Below are 16,910 nucleotides of genomic sequence, written 5' to 3'. Positions count from 1 at the left end.
AGGGGTTCTAGTGAAATTAATTGGTCAAAGTACAAAGTACTTTTACGAACTAAAAGATGCACTTATATGGACAATATGAATGTATTAGGAGAATAAAGATTCTGACAATGAACTATGGAGAAAAACAATGATGTGAAAACAACAATTTTTCCGCTAGATCCATAACTATAGAAAAACATCCAATTGATTGTATCAATACTTCAATTAACTAACTAGGAAGTAGTATTACTTTAGAAATACATATATTCAAGATGATATCCTATACAAACATTTTTGTGACCAAAACCAAAAAGTGTCAACATTTCCCGGATCCATCGACATAAGAACATAGTGGACTGATACCCACACACCTAATAATTTCCTGCACTTTAGCTTTAAGAGTGGCATTTGCAAGATATTCGGCAGAAAGGATCATAAAGAGAGCTTAGCCATTCCACCTCTAGACAGTACAATCAGGACTTTAGCTTTAACTTAATAACCGAACTGCAAGTGAGAACATGATACTCATGATAATAGAAGAACATGCAACCTATTTGTCTAGAACCAAGATAGAATTGTCACGGTGTACCGTGTACGCCAAAAGCTAGAGCTGGGGAGTGAAGAAAACTAGCAGGCGGCTATGATCAATGTCACTAAATTAAATAGTCCAAATCTTTGTTGTAGGTCCAAGTGGTGTCCAATGCCTTTGAGAATCTGCAGTTGAGACTTGAGAATATACAACAAGAAGACACAGGTGCATGATACACCCAGGAAGAATTCAGCTTCAGAGTGGCACACTACAAACTGGGTACACAAGAAGAATTCAGCTTCAGAGTGGCACACTACAAACTGGGTTCACAAAAGACATGGAAGGTAGCTATATACTATAGTGGAAACTACATCCAGGAAAAGAAAGTAGTATTCAGATTCATATTGTCAAGGAAGAAAGGAAGACATAAACATTTGATGAAGATGCAATTTCTTGGTAGAAAGTAGGCACCTCCGCTTTGATCCTACGTGATTTCATCGCCAAAATGCATTCAATCTCACTTCACAATCACTATAAGCTGAGCTTGACTTGCAAATACACATTGATCTAGTTCCTAGTAGTTGTTTGTTTTGGTAAGATCTCCATAATCCGGCTTTAACCACCAATATTTTACTTGAATATATTTACCGAAATGTCATAAAACTATATATTGTGAAATCATGTTGAAGACAAAAGTTCGTATAGGATTTTTAAGTATCCAATCTTAATATCTTTATAGGTATACTGGTAGGTCAAATTTCATCCATACTGTACAAACAGGAGGACTACTAAAATCAATTGGCCGAAGTACATCTGCACTTTATAAAATGGAGAGTATGACTATATTCGGAGAATAAAGATGTAGACACTGAACTATGGAGAAAAACAATTTTGACTAAATATGAAGAACTATTTGTGTGGACAAATACGGTGGAATTCTGTACAGCAAACCAAGTTTGACTCAAATCAAGTGCTTGGATGTATCACTCTTGCATCTTGTCACTCTCCTGCTCAAACATTAGCCTTACATATTCTCTCCAACAAAACTAAACAAAATTAGGAAATAATTAGTCACTAACAATATACTGAAAATTGACAGTAAAACAATCTTTTTCATATGTCATAATCACGCATTGCTACTGCTATTATAGTTGTCAATATATATGAAACAAATGTATGGTGAGCTGAAGGTACATTTACTATGATAAACTTTTAAGAGTAAAGGATTTAAAGAATCATTATCATTTTCTAATTAAGTTGACACAATGAAATTTCTTCTGCTTAAGTAGAACAAATGATAAAGAATGTTCAGCATAATGGAAAGGCACTCACATCAGCAACACTGATTTTATCTGGTCTGAAGACATAATCTTCCGAATCAACTCAAATCAGCAGCATTGATTTTATCTGGTCTAGAGAAATAATGTTCCAAATCAACTAACATATTAAAGCTCCCTTTATCAAAAGAAAATCAACTCAGATCGGCAGCACTGATTTTATCTGGTCAGGATATATAATCTTCCAAATCATCCTCGACACCCAAGTTCATCTTAATTAACAGTACAAACCTGAAAGAAAGGAGGTCATCCTAATTATCAGATGCAGACAAAACATAATCTCAAAGAAGATGAAGAAACTAAGATTTCAATTGACCGCAACCACCACGATGCTCCTGCTTGCTGGAGTGGTGGAGGTCCGATCCCGTCGAAGGCGTGGTGGCGGTGGCCCATGACGAGCAGTCGGTGGGCTCTGTCCTTGGTGCAGCGCACAGCTCAACCTCTCAACGCCCAAGGTCCTCCTGAGGAGAGCCGCTGTCGCCGTCGTGCGTCACGTCTCCTGCCGGAGCCGTTTGCCTGCGTCCGCGAGTGTGCGCATGTACCCGCGACCCCGCCGCTCTCTCCTTTTCCTACTTAACTCCCATGGCGCTCGAGCTCCGCCGTGAGCTCCTCGCATCGCTAGCCGACGGATCCGGCCTCCCCCTCGCTGGATCCGGTCCGCCACGAGCCCGAAGCCGCCCTTCCTCCGCACTCCTTCTCCGCCTTGCCGCATCTCCACCTTAGTTCCTCATCTCCATGGATCCCCTTTTCCCTGGTACACGGGAGCTGGAGGTTAGCAATTGAAACGTACAAGCACAGGAGAACCAAACGTTTTCTGAGATGCCCACTTAAAAGAATGACTGCAGGCTGAATAGCAAAAACCACAGGGATCTTTTTGCAAAAACGTCGTGACGGTGAACCCGGAGACTCATCCGTGCTTTATTATTAGGGAGAGATACAAGCTTTGTCTGCAGTAAAAGTATCTCTACTTTGTCCAATCTTATAGAAAAAAGTATGAACATTCACAATGTAAAATCAACTGACTTGAAAGAAATCTAATATGTGAAGTAAAAAGGAATAGAGGGAGTGCAAAGAGTTTGAGAAGCTTTTTAGCGTTCCTGTACATTGCAGTCAAACACATAGGCCTGGCAATTCATAGAGAACATTCAAAACAATCAATGATTATGCATCTAAGCGATTCACATGTCAGAGCCAAGATTTACTTCACAACTAAAGAATAAAGAAAAATCGACCGATGCTGCTGACAGCTAAGGGCATCCCATTTGAAAATATCAAACGCATGTCTTCTTGCTAACGTCAATGAGCAAAATTTGACAAGGTTGTCCCATTCAAAAATTTCAAATGCGTGTTGTTTTGCATACATCAATGAGAGAACTTTGACAAGGTTTTCCCATTCCATAATATCAAATGCCTATGATTGTGGAATGGGCAGGGTTTGCCATTAGTTCAGACATTGGCATGGCACCTCGTGCTAAATAAACCAGCTGTTCTTTTTGTGCAGTTCCACCAAAATCAACCAAATTCGCGCAAAGCTTGTATGATTTCGCCTTTATATGTTGCAACGCCTTGAACATATCGGCACCTCCTTTCTTGTGATGGAAATGAATGATTCAATGTATTCATGAACATTTTGTGTAGTTCCCATTGAAATCAAGTTGAGCACCCTGTTTGCACAAATACAAAAAAAGTGATTAGTATTAAGCAAACTGTACTATGAATTGACAGTTTAAACAGGCACCTACATGGTCCATGTAGAGCACACTTTTAAAAAATGGAACTCATCGGAAAGAATCCTAGAACAACATTGTACTTGTGCATCACAGCAAAAAAGATGGAGATACGTTAGTCCTTCTAACCTGAAGTTAGTTTGGTCTTGTGGGGAGTAATGTAACCATCCTTCAGTTGCTCCCTCTAATGAGTAGATAGACGGGGCTTCTTCATCCTGGCATAATCGGAACAAGTCACTTCACGTACTCCATATTCTTCTTTAGAGGAGGATGATCATGTTGTGCAAAGACAAGAGGGCAACTAAATGCTAGCATCCCTGTTTGCTCGAAAAAAGGAAAGGAAATATTTAAAATAGCATAGATGAAGCACTTCTCAAGGACAATACCACTTTCCCATGACACTATCTAAATAGTAGCACAAGACCAATAGAGATGACAAAGCTCAATCATATGGATGAAATCCATGGGCGAGTACCAACCTTTGTCAGGAGGCTTATTGTGTAGAGCATACAGATCAAGCACTTCTCCGGAACCATCTGTTGTTATCTACTGTGGTTGCCATGCTTACTATATACTCCTTGATTAGTTTAATATTTCCAACATCTTCTTGTGCAGTTCCACTCAAATATATGGTATCTTCAAAGAAGATCCCTGTTTGCACACGTAGAGATAATTACATATTACATTAAGAGTGGCATCAAATCAGTGGCAAAACAATTGCTCGTTCCAGCCATAGCAATAAATTAAGATGCAAAACTATATCATTACTTGTGTCATCAAAGTTCCAGTGCTTCATTACAGCACCGGGAGTTGATTTTTGTTTTTCTTTCGCTTGTTCTTCCCTTCATCACTTGGTTCAATAACAAACAAGCTTCACCTTCAATGTAAGATTTGGCATGTCAATTAGGGAGCACAAGTATAGTACTAAACAACGACATTAATTTTCTGATCAAAGTGGCAAAATACAGGCTGACAATTGTGAAATATCCTTCTTACCTCAATGGGATATTACGGGGCACATACAGATTGGAAGTCTTGTCTCCATTTGTGCAGTTCACTAAAATCAAGCAACATTACTATACAATTAGCACAACATATGAAAGCACACTGCACAATCATGTGAAAGAAGGCTAGTACTGACCTCTCATGACGCGGAATTCAAATAACTCACAAGAAGAAGATCTGAACCAAATTTGCCAACACGGATAGGAAGTAAGATCTCGTCTTGTGCAGTTCCACTAAGATCAAGCAATCAAGCAATGTTGCCGGTGTGACTTTTTGGTTGAACTACACAAAACACTCTTAAAACAAAATAGTTTTGTGTAGTGCAACAAAAGGTCACAATAGCAACAAGGTGAAGTAGATAACCCTATTTACACAGAGGTGTAGAGGAAACAACTAGTGGTCAATAACGGTAGATGACACAGAAGCCAACAAAAAGAAGCATCTAACTTATCTAAATGGGAAAGAAAGCAAAACAGTAGCATTTCTCAAACGATGTCATTGATTCATAGTAACAGAGAGATTATATTAACAATAAAATTTGTTAAACATGTAATTTGCTTTTAACTGTGGCATTGCATCAATTTTCCAGCCGCATTACTAGAGAGTGTTTGTTTATAGGGATTTTTGGTATAGGGACTAAAAAAGTTCCTTTTAGTCCCATCTAAACCAAACAGGAGGGACTTTTAGGACTAAACGTGGCCATTTGGGACTAAAGAAAAAAGACCTCGAGGGAGAGTCTTTTTGGGACTTTTTCCAACAGTTGCCCTGCCCCGCATCGCACCTTATCTCTATTTGTGCATTACTAGGGGTAACATGGTCTTTTAGCATGTCATTTAATAACCTCTAGTCCATGTTTAGTCCCTGGAACCAAGCAAGTAGGGACTAGGGACTTTTTAGTTGGGACTAAAAAAAGTCCTAGGACTTTTTAACCAAACAAGGCCTTAGATTAACAATAGCTAAAGAGTTGCATGGGACAGTGGACTCACCAGCACCATGTGCATCTACTGTTGTATGAAGGGGTGATGCACAGTCTGTTGCAACAAAGAACAAACAACCAAGGAGCATATTTGTGTTGGTCCCAGTTTTGTTATATTTAGACACCTTTTCCCATGTGAGGGCATCAAATCTATTTCTGCTCAAACTCTACAGCCTTGTCCCCCAAAACAAAAGGTTAGTTCATTACAGATGTGCGTACTACGTTTGTCATTATTTTCCCTTTTCGACCAACATAGGTGCTGGATAGCCAGTTTGTACTAGTACTTTCCCCTTCCTTTCCTCTTTGAACCACATCCTAGATTCATGCTATACAACTTTCCTCACTACTTTCCCCCATTCCTTTCCTCTTTGAACCACGTCCTAGATTCATGCTATACAACTTTCCTCACTACTCCCCCCTTCCTTTCCTTTTTGAACCACGTCCTAGATTCATGCTATACAACTTTCCCCACAACTTTATCCTATTCCTTTCTTCTTTGCACCACATCCTAGATTCATGCTATACAAATTTCCCCACTACTTTCCTGTTTGATTCGAGTGCAAGAAATGGAAAAAGCCCACATGCAGCTAGAGCAATGCATGTGGAATAAGTAAATTATACCTTAAGGTTCTTGGGGTGTGGTTCGGTGGGCGACCGGAGGCCATTCTGCCCACACTATGTACGGTGGCGAGGAAGAAGGGGCCGGAGGCCCTCCTGCGCCATCACTAGGTGAAAGAGAACAAATGCGCCGGTAGTGGATTCCCTCCCTCGCCGACGATGATAGCGTTAAGCCTCCCTCCCTTCTCGGTGGATAGATCCTGCCGGCTCTTTGACCAGCAGTGAGGAGAGAGAGAGATATGCCAACGAAGTCTTGTTTAGATATGGAGAGGGTGAGAGAGTGTGAAGAGAGCAACTACAAGCATTGAGGCTTGAGTGTGTGTATATATATAGTGGAGAGAGAGTGTGAAGAGTGCAAACCCTAGAAAACAAGCACGGAGGCTGCAGCGTATATGTGATGAGGTGATTATATGGGCACTACGAGATCGTATAGATCCATATCCATCTATTTTGACCAGTCAAAGAATCCTCCTAGCACCGCCCCAGATCACTTTCTCTCTCTGTCATGCGGGGCCTACCTGTCATTGGGTGGAAGAAAGAAGTCGAACAAAAACAAAATTATGCTCAATTGTGGTTATCGAACCCGAGACCTCAAGTTTGATGAGTGAACAGGCTAACCAGCTATAGCACCCTCACATTATGTTTAAGGAGAGGAACATAACCTTTTATACATTCCTGCATTCGTGTGACAAGCATGCCGTGTTTTTTGCGTGGGAGGCATTGGGATTTAGATCATAATCGTGTCATGTGGCTTTGGTGGTAAGGTCTTTTGGGATTTAAAGCAGTGTTCGTAGTACATAAATAATGCAGCCTTAGTCACCTTACCTCTCTCCACGTAGTACGTTGGGTCCCACCAGTCAGAGGGTGAAACAAACAAATTTATAAGTAAAATTAAAAGCGCCATCGGTTTATCTTACCTCACACATCTCGCTACTGCTCGTGAACACTGTCCAATTGATCCCTCTGTTCGCTCACATACTATTTTAAGTGAATCCTTATTATAACATGAACACTAGCCATATTACGTTACCACAAGCATCTCTTTCCTCATTAACTCCATGCCACATAAGCAATTTTTTCTTGGGATGTGCGATGTTACTACCTAAGTTACTCCCACTATGGCTAGCCTTAGTAAGGAAATTGCTCGGCTAGCCCAACTAGCCAACTTTTACTTTCCCAACCTTGCTAGGTCAAACAGTTTAGTTTTTTTCTAACTAGCCTTGCCCCGTGAAAATCGTTGTCATGAGTGGGTCGCCAACTTTTCTGTGCGCGAAGTTTGCCGTCGGAAGCGAGCCGATCTGGCTCTCCTGAGCTAGCAAGGTTTTTCTAGCCCACCCAAGCTAGCTGGCCCACAAAAGCTAACATATTTTAACAGTTCCAAACGCCTAACCTTGCCCGGCTAGGCTATAAACTATTCTTGCTAAGGATCCAAACGCTCCCTAAGTAACAACTCTCACTAGCAACGAGGCCAGTAGGGGATTGAGATGCGAAGTTAATGGACGACGCCTAAACATTTTGGGAATATCTAATCTTCGTAAGATGACTTAATACCTAGACGAAGGGAGTACTACTCCTCCGTCCAGGTTTGATGGAATATTCGTCACCTCTTCTCTTCTTGTACATACTCCATTTGTACTCAGTCCATGTGGCTTCGCACTCGCACGATATTCCTATTCTATGAACCTATGTGTGTGTCTGTGTGTGTGTGTGTGTGTGTGTGTGTTTAACAACATTTATGTGTTAGAGAGAGCGACACATCGACCTACTCCTACAGAGAGATGGTGTGTAGTGTACGATTTAGCCGGGAGAGTCGGTGCATCCTCTCGTTCCGGGCGTCCGGTCGGGACAGGCGGACAGCGGCCACGCTCGCTCCTGACTAGCCTGTCCCACCCAAAGGCCCTCCATCGCCCGCGCGCGCTTCCCGCCTGAAATAGTCAGCGCGACTCCAAAGAATCGATGCCGCATTGATGACCGGGCAGAGCGGGCGTGACCTCTCACTGGCGCCTGCGTTGAAGGGAGAAGCAGATTCTAGAGTGATGGTTGCTTCGTCCGTCCTACTTACTGCTGGGTCTATGTGATTAGATGGCTCATTGGTCATTATTACTGAGGTGGTGTGAGTACTGGATGCCCCACGCTTTGGGTGAAAGGAGGTACTACTAGATTACAATTTTCTCCATTATTGCAGTGGAGGAGTGTGAAAGCAGTGAAAACATGCAGGATCAGTGATTACATGGCCCACCTCACACTATCACCATATTTTCTGGACATCGTGCGACAGCTAGCTCTTTACATAGTACTAGTATAGTACATACTGTAATTTCTCAACGAGATAAATTTGTACAATGCTATGAAGCTTCCAGCTTCTGTCATGTATCTTGCGTCCAAGGTTGCCCGTTGCAACATTTCATCAAATACAAAGGAGACTAAGATGCATGCTATTGTATCTCAATGATTGACAAATCATAGCCAATATGTACTCCCTCCGTTCCAAAATAAGTGTCTCAACTTTATGCAAACTTTAGTACAGAGTTGTACTACTACTAAAGTTGACACTTATTTTGGAATAGAGACTACTAAAGATAGAAACGATCGATGCAGTCCCTAGCCCAGCAACCGTAAACCCTAACCAGGCTTTAATTTGCTGCCAACGTTGGAGCTTCCGAAGAAATGAAGTTTGCAACCCTTTGACCAACGGATCATTTTGTGCAGTTTCACCAAAATCGAGATGAGCATCTGTCGGATTACGGGTTCCGGCAAAACCCTTGAGGTTCGAACTCTGGGGTGCACATGAAGATCTCTCTCCCCCTAGCTCACACTCTCACCACGATCACAAGGGCTAGCTCGCCTAACCCATGGAACAAGGGACACAAGAGTTTATACTGGTTCGGGCCACCGATGTGGCGTAATACCCTACTCTAGTGTGGTGTGGTGGATTGCTTTGTAGGCTGGGAGTGAACAAGTACAAGCGAAGAACAACCTCCTGAGGAGATGCATTCTCGAGCTTGATGAGCTTGTGTGGTTGGGGATGATCTGAATGATCCGTCCCTGCCTATGGTGGTGGTAGTCCTATTTATAGAGGCCCTGGTCCTCTTCCCAAATGTTTAAGCGAGAAAGGATCCCACAACAGCCAAGTTGATGGGGGACAACTAGTACAAGCTATCCTGACAAAAGGTGGTCTTAGCCTGCCAAAGGCTCTGGTGGTGATGCCGTCATGGGCTCCATGATGACCTCCGTCCTGCCGTCCTGCTGGTCTTGGTCTCGTTGCACCGATATGGAAACCTTTGCCTGATGCCTCGAGACTCCTCGCCTGCACCTTCCTCTTTAGCACCAAAGAGGCAACTAGTACTCTGCGCCCGCTGGCGCCTGCCTAGCCTTGGTTGTCACGGCTCACATCACGGGAACCTTGAGAGGTGCCCCTCGCCTTGATATCTCCGCTCCTCGCGAGCCAACCTAGTGAGGCTGCCTTTGAGTAGGTCTTGTGTCGTCCGCCTCGCGAGGGTCTTGAGTGTTTGCTCATGAAGATGGGCCATACCATACTGTTAGTGGAGCCCTGCTGTGGGCCGCAGGCAGGCATGTCTGGGGACCCCTGTTCCCGGAACACCGACAGTAGCCCCCGGGCCCAACGCACACTCGGACTTGGCTTCGAGGCATAGCCAAGGCTCAAGTGCGGAGCGCCGCGGGCCCCGGCAGCCTATGGCCTTGATTGACGTGTGGCAATTGACAGGACGTGGGCGTCTCCGCTTCCCTGCACTACTTCGGCAACTGCCCGACTTGACGAGTCACTGTTGTATGCAGAAAAAGGTCATCATTACCTTAGATCATGGAGGCCGGCGGTTGGCCTCCCCATGGCTATAAATGAGGGGAGGAGCAAGGCCCCATTGCTCATCTCTTCCTCCATTCCACCGGCTTCTTCTTCCTTGCCGAGACACCCATGGCGCTAGTGAAGAGGTTCTCGGCCACCGAGAAGGGGAAAGCTCGCGAGGAGGGGCCTGGCTCGCCACTGCCTAAGAGGGAGCGCGGTCGCCCGGCAAGCATGCCGCAACCCCTGCTGCGGGTCCTTGTGGGAATGGGCAAACTCCCTTGGGGTCCGATATCGTCCTTGGTTGCGGTGTCGGCCCTTATTTGCGCGGCAGGAGCTGCCTAGGTCGGGGCAGCCCCATCAATGACGGGAGGCGCGCCATGGTCGCTCAGCCTCCCCGGCCGTGCTTCCACTCGGCGGAGGTGCTGCCGGAATTTGTCGTGTGGTTTGAGAACCCGGTCGGACTTGGCTTCAACTTCCGCGCTCCTTTCTCGGCGAACTGCCAGCCCCAGGTCCCGGCGGCCTCTGGCTGCAGGCCGACGGCTGCTGCAGCAAGGCTTCGTGGGTCGCGGTGGAGATCTCTGATGCGGGCGACGTAGCCCTGGCCCGTAGCTAGCAGAGGTTCGCCCATGCACGTGGCCTGGGTAGGTGGTGCACCCTCCACTTCAAGTTCAGAGGGTGTTCAGGGAAGACGGCCGCCGCACCGGATGCTGCCCTTTGATTATGATGGCGAGGCGCTCGGCCTTGGCGATGGTCGTGACAAGCACGAGGGTGAACTTGCCCTTGGTGGCGGCCGCGGTTCACCCAGCTATGGCAGCTCCTCCTCCGGCAAGAGCTCCAGCAGCGGCGCCTACGACCAGCCACCACGTCGTCGGGCACGCTTTGAGGACGGTGGTGAGTCGTCCCTTCGTCGCACCCCGGTGAAGCGCGAGGAGGGCTCCGCCTGAACTCGGGGGCTGATCCTCGTGAGCAGCCGCGTCGCAGGAGCCGCTTTTGCTTGCCCTCTCCTTCCCTTTCCTCCTGCATTGTGAGAAACGAGTATGGAGCCCTGCGGGGGCGTGTCATGAACCATGATGTTTACGTTGCTTTGGTTGTGTGTTTATTGCCTCCTAGTTGTGTTGTGAGATCTATGCCCTATACGGGTGTAGAGGGGTAACTTAGCTCGATGCATCCGGGGTACCTTTGACCTCATGAGGGCGCATGTCTCTGGGCACCTGGTGGGGCTTCCCCACTGTTGATTCGGGCGATATCGCGAAGCTGCAAAAATTTGTTAAGAAATCCTTACCCTTCTTGCGCGAGGCCTCAGGTATGGGCTGGTTATGGCCAAACGCATTGCATCGTGGTACCCATGGGGCACGGACTAAAAGGGGATGCACCGATCACAAGCTCAGACGAGAACGCCTCGCGGAGACCAGGGGAGTGCGCACGCGCATACTACCTATCCAGCCCCCCTCGCGAGGCGTGCGAGGGAGAGCGTCAGCAACTGCCGCCCTCCCTCGTGAAAAACAAAGAATCAAGGGAAGAATCAGAAAGAAGAGGGTTTTCAACCAAACCGTTGAGAAACGCCAAAACTCCAAATTTCATTAAAGGAAAAGGGGCAAGCCAACTACAGAAAGCAAATGAACAGCTGAGTCCTGCACCTAGTCTTGTCTTCTCACTAGCGCAGAGCTAAGTGCTTCCACTAGGACATGGGAGGGAGCCCCGAGGCCCGAGGGCGGAACTCCGGAGACTCCGGTTCATGTACATCCCCACTCATTATTACGTGAGAGTGTCACGAGCGGAGACCTTCACAGGCACTGGGCCTTGCTTTATGGGTAAAACTTCCGGAGGTGCTGGATGTTCCAGGTGTTCTGGACGGGATCCCGTCCCGCATCTCCAGGCACGCGACACCAGGCCTGGAGACGCGGGCAATCCTAAATGGGCCCTCCCAAGTGGGTGAGAGCCTATGCAGCCCTTCCCTAGAGAGCACCCGCCTCAGGACGAGATCGCCCACCTTGAGCGTCCTGGAGCAGACGCTGCGACAGTGGTACCATCGCAACGCCTGCTGGTATCTTGCCGCTCGGTGTGAGGCTTCACAGCGGCTTTCCTACCCCAGCACAACATCCATCCCCCATATGGCGTCCTACTGCGTCTCATCAAACGCCAGGACCCGCGCGGAGTGATGCCTGACCTCGTGAGGAAGAACCGCTTCTACTCCGTAGACGAGAAAGAATAGGGTCTCGCCTGTTGGCTTGGTGATAGTGGTGCAGATGGACCACAACATAGATTGGAGCTCGTCGTGCTAGCCTCTGCCACAGGCTTCGAGCTTCTTCTTCAAGGTCCGGGTCTTGAGGGCTCTCAACACCTTGGCTTTGGCGCGCTCAGCTTGGCCATTGCTCCTAGGGTGTGCCACCGAAGCATAGCAAATCTGTGTTCCCTGGTTAGCACAATAGGTCTTGAAGAGATTGGTAGTGAACTGCGAGCCGTTGTCGGTGATGACGCGGTTAGAGATCTCGAACCGGCTCACGAGGCCCTTGATGAACTTAACTGCTGACCCGGCTGGGATGGTGCAGACGGCTTCCACCTCTGCCCATTTGGTGAACTTGTCGATGGCGACGTAGAGGTAGCGGTAGCCCCCAGGCGCTTGCGCGAACGGACCCAGGATATCCAACCCCCAGACCACGAATGGCCACAGAAATGGGATAGTCTGGAGGCCCTGGGAAGGCTGGTGGATTTGCTTGGCATGGAATTGGCAGGCCTCGTAGGACCTCACCAACTCGGTCGCGTTGTTGAGTGCCGTGGGCCAGTAGAACACGCTGCGGAACGCCTTGCCGACCCGGGTGCATGACAACGATTGGTGCCTGCACTCTCCACCGTGTATGTCAGCTAGCAGTTCGTTCCCCTACTCCCTAGATATGCATCGCAAGGAAACATCATTTGGTCACTTTCTGTATAACTCACCATCCTGTATGCATTATGCCGTAGCCTGCCGGGCCACGCGCTCCGCGTCCTCCTCTTTCTCCGGCAGTATCCCTCATATCAGGTACGCCTTGAATTCCTTGGTCCAGCATCCCTTTGAGGCTCGAGCGCCAGGAGCAGACGTGCTCCTAAGGTCGGACCGCAAGCGGGGGCTCCCGAGGCTGGTGGCTGGGGGAGTTCCTCTCGAGGTGATGTAGTCTCCATGGCCGCGGGGGTCGCCGAAGGCTTGAAGAGTCATTCTTCGAAAACACCAGGTTCTTTGGGTAGACGTCTTGATGCCCTCTTGGCGATCTCGTTGGCCCCCTTATTGGTGCCGCGTGGCACTTGCTGTAGCTCTAGGACGAAGAATTGCTTCTCCATCATGCGCACCTCTATGAGGTAGGCCTCCATATGCTCGTCCCTTGGTTCGTACACCTTGTTAGAGAAGTTGACGGGGAGCTGGGAGTCGCCCTTGATGGTGAGACACTTCACCCCAAGGCCGCCGCTGCCTTGAGGCCGACGATCAACCCCTTGTATTCCACAATGTTGTTGGAGACCTTCTCACCCGCTGGAAGCAGAGCTGCACGGTGTAGTATAGCTTGTCGTGGGTGGGCGAGATTAGCACAGCGCCAGCCCCTGCACCTTGGTGTGCGAAGGCGCCGTCGAAGTACATGACCAAACCATCTGGTGCTTCAGTTCCTGGCGAGAGAGATATGATCTCGCCAACTTCAGGTTTCGGGGTGTCAGTCCATTCGGCAATGAAGCCGGCTAGGGCGGCCCCCTTGATGACCCTGGTTGTTCTGAACTCGAGCTGAAATGCCTGAAGTGCCTGAAGTTTGATGTTCCACTCGGCAACCCTTCCCGCGGCATTAGGGCTCCGGAGCACCCTCTCTAGTGGGTAAGCAGAGACGACCTTGATCAGGTGGCCTTGGAAGTAATGGTGCAGCTTGTGTGAGGCCACCAGGAGCGCGAGCAGAAGCTTCTGGGGTATGGGGTACCGCGGCCTTGCGTCCCGCAATACCACGCTGACGAAGTACACTAGGTGCTCGATGAAGGCAGGAGCGTCGATGGAGTCCGCAGCTATTGGAGGTTGTGACACCTCCGAAGGTGGGGTGACCCCCGGAGCATGGTCACCCTTCAGGACCTCTGCCGGCCCTTGAATGCCGTCTTGTGGGGCGTGATCGTCTGTGGGTATCATCTTGGCCTTAGCGGCGTCGTCTTGTGACCGAACCATTCCAGCTGAGGGCGCGGCATTCCGTTGCGGGTTCTTGGCCCAGCGCTCCTCCCAAACTTCCACCAATGCCGCGCTAGTGGAGTGAGGCGTAGCGGCCAGATAGAGCTCTAGAGGCTCGAGGGGGTGAGGTGACACCATCACCGGTGGGCTGGTTAGGTATCTCTTGAGGTCTTGAAACGCCAGATCTGCCTCTGGGGTCCATTCGAATGGGCCCTTCTTCATCATCAACTTGAAGAACGGCAGGGCGCGCTCCCCCAGCTTGGAGATGAAGTGCCCCAATGAGGTCACGCAGCCTACAAGCTTCTGCATTTCCTTGAGAGTTTGCAGTGGGCTCATGTCTTTTATTGCCTTGACCTTCTTGGGGTTAGCCTCGATCCCCCTATGAGACACGAGGAAACCCAGTAGCTTGCGGAGGGGACACCGAACACGCAATTCTCCGGGTTGAGCCGCAAATCCACCTGGCGCAGGCTAGCGAAGGTCTCCCTCAGGTCCTTGTCGGATGGGGGGTTCCGGCAAACCCTTAAGGTTCGAACACTAGGTGTGTGCGAAGTCTTTCCCTCCTACCGATCTACGCTCTATCTCGATAAGATCTTACAGACGAACTCGACGAACTCACAACATAGAAAGGCATGGGGTTTATACTAGTTCGGGCCACCGTTGTGGTGTAATACCCTACTCCAGTGTGGTGGTGCTGGATTGCCTCACGGGCTGATGATGAACAGTACAAGGGAAGAACAGCTTCCTGATGTTGAGGTGTTCTTGTGCTTTCGGACTTGTGTGTATCTCTGGGCCCAATCCTCTCTGTCCCCCTACTATGGTGGCTAGCTCTACTTATATAGGCCCCGGTCCTCTTCCCAAATATTGAGCGGGAAGGGAGCCAACAATGGCGGGCTAATTTGAAGGGGAACAACTAGTACAAGCTATCCTGACAAAAGGTAGTCTGCGCCTATGAAAGGCTCTGGGTTGACGCCATCTTGGGCTCCACGATGACCTCCGCCTTGCCGTCCGCCTGGTCTTTGTCTTGTTGCACCGAAATGGAAACCTTTGCCTGAGGCCTCAGTACTCTGCGGCTGCGCTTGCCTCCTTTGCACCAAAGGGGAAACAAGGATGCTGTGCGCGCTGGCGCCCGCCTGGTGTCGATCGTCATGGCTTACCTCACAAGAGCCTCGTGAGGTTTGCCTTGCCTTGATATCTCCGCTCCCCGTGAGCCTTCCTAGCTAGGCCACTCCAGAGGAGGTCTTGCATCGTCCGCCTCGCGAGGGTCTTGGGTGCCTTGTTGGTGAAGATGGGCCGTACGACCTGCTGCTTGGCCATGCCGCTGGCCGCAGGCAGGCATATCTGGGGACCCCCGTTCCCAGAACACCGATAGTAGCCCCGGGGCCCAAGGTGCGCTCGGGCTTGGCTTCGCGGCGAGGCCAAGGGTCAAGTTCGGAGCACCGTGGGCCCCAAAAGCCTGCAGCCTCGGTTGACGCGTGGCAGTCCGTAGGTCATGGGCGTCTCCGCTTCCCCACACTGCCTTGACGACTGCCAAACCTGACAAGTCCCTGCGACATGCAAGGGAAACCATCATTACCTACGATCGTGGGAGGCGTCGGTTGGCCTTCTCTTGCTATAAATGGGGAGGGGGCGGAGCCCCTGTTGCCCATCTCTTCCTTGCTTGCTCGCTTCTTCTTTGCTTCATTGCTTGCAGTGCCTCCGATGGCACCACGAAGCAAGTTCTCTGCCGCCGAGAAGGGGAAGGCCCCTCGCGACGGCCCCAGTTCCCCGGTGCCCAAGCGCGGTCGCGGTCGTCCGTGCAAGCACGCTGCGACCCCCGCCATGGCCCACCATCGAGGCGGCGCCGCGGCACGCGGAGGGGACCGTCCCAACCATGGCGGTCCAACTGACGAGGGGAGGCACGCGATGGTGGCGCGGCCTCCCCGCCCGCGCTTCCATTCAGCGAAGGTGTCGCCGGAGTTTGTTGTCTGGTCAGAGAACCCGGCCATCAACTGGCTCCAGCTTCCGCGCTTCCTTGTTGATGAACTGCTGGCCCCTGGTCCAGGCGGGCTCTGGTTGCAGGTGGATGGTTGATGCAGCAAGGCCTCCTTGGTCGCAGTCGAGACTTCTGCCGCGGGCAACATAGCCCTGGCCCGCGGCTGGCAGACGTTCGCCCGCGCGCGGCCTTTGCAGGCGGTGCATGCTCCACTTCAAGCATGACGGTGGGTCGACCCTCTATTTGAGGGTGTTCGGAGAAGATGGTCGCTGTGCCGGGTGCTGCCCCGAGAAGAACGACGGTGAGGAGGTGCTCGGCCTTGGTGACGGTCACGACGAGGATGAGGGCGAGCCTGCCCTCGGCGGCGACTGCGTCTCTTCCAGCTACGGTGGCTATTCCTCCAGTGACAGCTCCAGCAGCGGTGGCTACGACCAGCCGCCGCACCTTCGCGCCTGCTTCGAAGGAGGCAACGGGTCATCTCGTTGCCGCGCCCCGTGAAGCGCGAGGAGGGGTCTGGATAGGCTCGGGGCGTTGCTAAGGGCCTGCCTCCGCGGATTGCTGAAACACCGCTTTGTTTAGTTTTTTCCTTTTTTCCTACATCAGAAAATGAAACCAGTATGGGCCCAGAGGGGCGTGTATCGAACTGTGGTTCTTGGTTAATGCAACGTGCGTGTTATTCCCATGCCGTGTTGTTACTTTGCGCAAAGATAACCTAACCTGGCATGTTTGGGACACACTTTCCTTCGCGAGATGTCTGCGTTTGCTCAGAAACTGCAAAAAATTTGTTAGGTGGTGCA

This window comes from Triticum dicoccoides, chromosome 4A, assembly GCF_002162155.2.
Source record: "Triticum dicoccoides isolate Atlit2015 ecotype Zavitan chromosome 4A, WEW_v2.0, whole genome shotgun sequence".
NCBI lineage: Eukaryota > Viridiplantae > Streptophyta > Magnoliopsida > Poales > Poaceae > Triticum > Triticum dicoccoides.
This window is presented reverse-complemented; position numbering follows the sequence as displayed.